Consider the following 5,443-nt stretch of genomic DNA (forward strand, 5'->3'; position numbering starts at 1 on the left):
ATATTTGCAAAGCCTTTGGCGAAAAGCTATTGTGTTGTTGTATATAGTATACCAATACACAAAAGGGATGGATATTGGTCGCCACAATAAGCATTGGCAATAATGGGCGTATACCGCGCGGACGCAGCTTCAGTGACTTGATGAAGTCAAGTCTTACCATAACTTAACCCCCTCTACCAGTCATGCATTACAGATCCGAGGTACCATATTGACCCATATTTCAAACTGAAAACTTTAAAGTGTTCATAAAAATTTGAAAAAATCCAATAAATCATAAATGTTTCGTTTTGTATTCTGGGAAAGTTTCAACCCATTTGGATGTATGATTTGTGAGTAAATAGCCTTCTGAGATCAAATAAATAAAAAATGTTTTATTCATGAACGATACATCCAAATGGATTGAATATATTTATGATTTATTCATTTTTTCAGTTTTTTCTGAACACTTAAAAAGTTCATTCGGAATATGGCTCAATCTGGTAAGTTAGATCTTTACTGGATGGCTAATAGAGGGGGATAAGTTACAGTGAGACTTGGCTTCATCAAGTCACTAAAGTTGCGTCTGTACCAACGCAATAGGTCGACATACATTTGAGAGAATCACGCAATGGGTCGACATACATTCGAGTCGGACAGTTGTGGCTTTTAACCAGGTTCGGCCACGACTCCCAGTCGAGAGAGGTGCGCCCTTTCGATACTCGGCAATGTGCCAACTGATCCGTTGACACAAGGCAGACTTTCCTTGAGATGTTTTCGTCTGAGCCTGGAGCTCTAATTCACCTGGTATTTGTTTGCCTCAAAAACAAAAGTTGTCTTGGTTGTTTAAGTGCATTGTCCCAAGCAAGCCTTAGGTATCAACTTTAACTAGAAGGATTGAGGGTGCTTTGGTGTGTGGTTGGTGTTGTTGGGATTTCACAAAAATAAATTATTTGGTTTGGCGTGTGAGGGAGATGAAGAAGTGTTTTTTATAATGTGATGTTTTGATGGTCTAATTCTGGGGGTATAATTATGTGTCACCTGCAAATTCACCCACGAGGATGCAGATAAGTTGACCGCATGTATTATATTTGTGCTACTGTGTCGCATGTTGGCATTTTTTTGTTGTTAGATGGTGGGAGGAGAGGGTGTGAGGTTGATGTATTTTTATAAGCTGGTTATTGCCGATTGATTTGAGAAATCATTAATAAGTCAAAATCACAAATTAAATTCAGAATTGAACACCTCATTTGCATGAGAGAGCTCTTTGAGAAATTGTTGATCAAGTCAAAAATTGGAAACTCAATCAAAAACATATTGGTGCTACAGTGTTGCATGTTGGTATTTTTTCTAGGTGATGATTGATAAGAGCATGTGCGAGACTGATATATTTTATAAGCTGATTACTGCCGATTCATTTGAGAAATCATTGACATGTCAAAATCATGAACCAAATTAAAAATTAAACACCTCACTTAAGTGAGTGAGATCCTTAAAAAATGTTAATCAAGTCAAAATTAGGAACCCAATTCAAAACCAATGTCCCCAATTAAATTATATTAAATGAAGGCATATATTCCTAGAGAGCTTAGTGAGATGTAGTAGACAGATGAGAGCATCTTGGTTTTTTAAATGAGAGATATGTTACAAGTGACTCATGGGTATGATCGGTTAGTTCACGCGAGTGCCATTCAGGCATCGTACTCAAAATAGAAGGTGTATTGATTTTTTAAAGTCATTTTTTTTATGTCTGGCCTCGTTCATATAGACATATATCAACATCTAGACAAAATAAAATAAAAATACATTTCTTGATGAATCCAAAGACGCCGATTAGATATTACATATATTGAATTTTCTCTCTATAAATTTGGTCAGATGTGGATAAGTTTGACTTCTTACCCAAGGACCTCCTACCCAACAGCCATGGTTTGGCCCTCCTACCCAAGGACCCCTGCAAGGCCAAGGTGATGTGGGTGATTCGACGTAGGCTGATTGTTAGAGTACGTAATGGACCTAATGGCCTGGACTGACGGTATAGCCCGTTAGTCTTATAGTCAATTAGAGAAAATGGTCGCTTGATTAGGGGTCAAGTAAGCCTTGCTTGGGAGTCAAGTAAGCCTCTTTATATAAAGAGAGGAGATGTATCAATTGAAGCAAGCAAGAATTAAGAAGGAAAACCCTTCCCTCTTGCCCGGCCGTGGGAAAAAAGACCCTCGGCCGACCCTCTCGCGCCCTCCTTCTAACAGCACCATAACAATTTGGTATCAGCTAGCTTTGGTTCGATCATGTATTCACCGCCGCCAAGCCCGTCACTTCCGCTGCCGGTCACCTAGTCGCCTCCGGCGACTGAGGGAGTCCTGGATAAGGGGGTATCCGGACAGCCATACTATGTACTTTGGCCGGACTGATGGACTATGAAGATACAAGATTAAAGACTTCGTCCCATGTCCGGATGGGACTCTCCTTGGCGTGGAAGGCAAGCTTGGCGATTCGGATGTAGATCTCCTTCTTTGTAACCGACTCTGTGTAACCCTAGCCCCCTCCAGTGTCTATATAAACCGGATGGTTTAGTCCGTAGGACACAACAACAATCATACCATAGGCTAGCTTCTAGGGTTTAGCCTCTACGATCTCGTGGTAGATCAACTCTTGTAATACTCATATCATCAAGATCAATCAAGCAGCAAGTAGGGTAAACCTCTATCGAGAGGGCCCGAACATGGGTAAATATCGTGTCCCCAGTCTCTTATTACCATTAGCCTTAGACGCACAGTTTGGGACCCCCTACCCGAGATCCGCCGGTTTTGACACCGACATTGGTGTTTTCATTGAGAGTTCCTCTATGTCATCGCTGTACGGCTCGATGGCTTCTCCAACCCTCAACAACTCGCTTAGCCATCTAGAGCAGATCGGTAGCTACGCCCCGGGCCATCAGGTCGGGTTTGGAAACCTAAACTACACTGCCGACATCCGCGGAGATTTGATCTTCGACGGATTCGGGCCCATGTCAGGAGCGCCGAATGATCACGACGTGCATGACCTAGATCTTCTGTCGGACAATATTCGGAACATCGCGCCTGCTACGGCTCCGGACTTTGTTCCAGAGCAGATCGTGCCTTCCGAGGACGGGTGGATGGACCCCGCCCCGGAGGCCGCACACTCATCGGCGTTGGAGCCGAACACAGACTCCGCTCCTAAGGAGATCTGTGTCTCCGGACCCCCGGACTTGTCTTCGGTCATGGGTTCCGGACCGCGTGCATCCATGCCCATCGAATCTGATTGGGCCCCAATCATGGAGTTCACTGCCGCAGATTTCTTTCAGCACTCGCCCTTCAGAGACGTGCTAAATTCATTGAGCTCTCTCTCTCTATCAGAAGATTCCTGGCCGAACTATGTCCGACTCGAGTGGGAAGCAGGCGACGAAGAAATTTGTCACCCACCCACCACCCACTTAATAGCCACTGTCGATGACTCGACCGACGTGCTTAACTTCGACTCCGAAGACATCGACGATATAGACGACGATGCTGGAGAAGAACAAGAACCACCGCTCACAAGGCGCTGGACATCCACCTCCTCATATGATATATATATGGTGGACACCCCAAAGAGAACAATGGCGATGAGGCTACAGAAGATAACCCCTCAGGGAGGAAATCAAAGCACGAGCGTCATCGGCGCCGCTCTAAGCCCCGCCACAGCAATATCGGTACAGGAACGAAAACAATCCGGATGCTGCCGAAGATGAATACAACCCTGATCAGCCTGCCTTTGAATAGGCCGAACAGGAGCACGGGCTGATCAGCCCAGAGGAACAGGCAACGGACGGATACGCGGAGGATGACAACTACATGCCTCCCTCCGAAGACGAGGTGAGCCTCGGCGACGATGAATTCGGCGTACCTGAGGATCCCATAGAGCAGGAGCGCTTCAAGCGCAGGCTTATAGCCACTGCGAGAAGCCTGAAAAAGAAGAAGCAGCAGCTCCAAGCTGATCAAGATCTGCTCACACACAAATGGACCAAGGTTTTGGTAGCCGAGGAATACGGACTCGAGCGCCCAACCAAAGGTTACCCAAAGCACAAGTTGCTACCTCGACTAGAGGAGGAGGCCGTAGAGCCTACACTACCAGGAAAGGACGAGGCTGACCGGCCACCTCGTGGCCGGGATAAAACGTCATATCAGACCGAATACCAGTCCGCACCTCCGCGCCGGTTCACTACGGCCCAGGGCAATACGTAGGACCTGCAAGATATATTGGAAAGCAATGCAGGACAACCGAGATCGATCTACGGATCACGGGGGCGCGCCACAACACATGACGATGATCGTCATTGCCGGATACACTAATAATAAGTCCGGCCGGGCCGAACATAACCGACCAGACTTAGTCGGACTACATCGCGACATAGCCCGGCACAGAGGCACCGCACACCCCCTTTGCTTCACTGATGAAGTAATGGATCACGAATTCCCAGAAGGGTTTAAACCCGTAAACATCGAGTCATACGATGGCACAACAGACCCCGCGGTGTGGATCGAAGATTTTCTTCTCCACATTCACATGGCTGTGGTGATGACTTACATGCCATCAAGTACCTTCCCCTTAAACTCAAGGGCCCAGCTAGACATTGGCTGAATAGCCTGCCGGTGAACTCCATCGGCAGCTGGGAAAATCTTGAGGATGCGTTCCTCAAAAACTTCCAAGGCACTTACGTGCGACCACCGGATGCTGATGACTTAAGTCACATTACCCAACAGCCCGGTGAGTCAGCCAGGAAATTCTGGACTCGGTTCTTAATTAAGAAGAACCAAATTGTCGACTGTCTGGATGCCGAGGCCCTGGCGGCCTTTAAGCATAATATCCGCGATGAGTGGCTCGCCCGACACCTTGGCCAAGAAAAACCGAAGTCCATGGCAGCCCTCATGACACTCATGACCCGCTTTTGTGCGGGCGAGGACAGCTGGCTGGCTCACAGTAGCACCACGCCAAGAAACCCCAGCAATTCAGATGTTCGCGACAGCAACGGAAAGCCACGGCGCAATAGACATAAGCGTCGGAATAATGGTGACAACGCCGAAGACACGGCAGTCAATGTCGGATTCAGCAACTCAAAATCCGGTCAGCGGAAAAAGCCATTCAAAAGAAACAATCCGGGATCGTCCAGTCTGGACCGCATACTCGATTGCTCGTGCAAGATTCATGGCACCCCCGACAAACCAGCCAATCACACTAACAGAGATTGCTGGGTGTTCAAACAGGCCAGCAAGTTGAATGCCGAGAACAAAGACAAGGGGCTGCACAACGATGATGATGAGGAGCCCCAGCGTCCGAACACTAGGGGACAGAAGAAATTCCCTCCCAGGTGAAAACAGTAAACATGATCTATGCCACACACATTTCCAAGAGGGAATGAAAGCGTGCACTGCGGGACGTCTATGCGATGGAGCCCGTCGCCCCAAAG

This window comes from Triticum aestivum, chromosome 7B, assembly GCF_018294505.1.
Source record: "Triticum aestivum cultivar Chinese Spring chromosome 7B, IWGSC CS RefSeq v2.1, whole genome shotgun sequence".
NCBI classification, from domain to species: Eukaryota; Viridiplantae; Streptophyta; class Magnoliopsida; order Poales; family Poaceae; genus Triticum; species Triticum aestivum.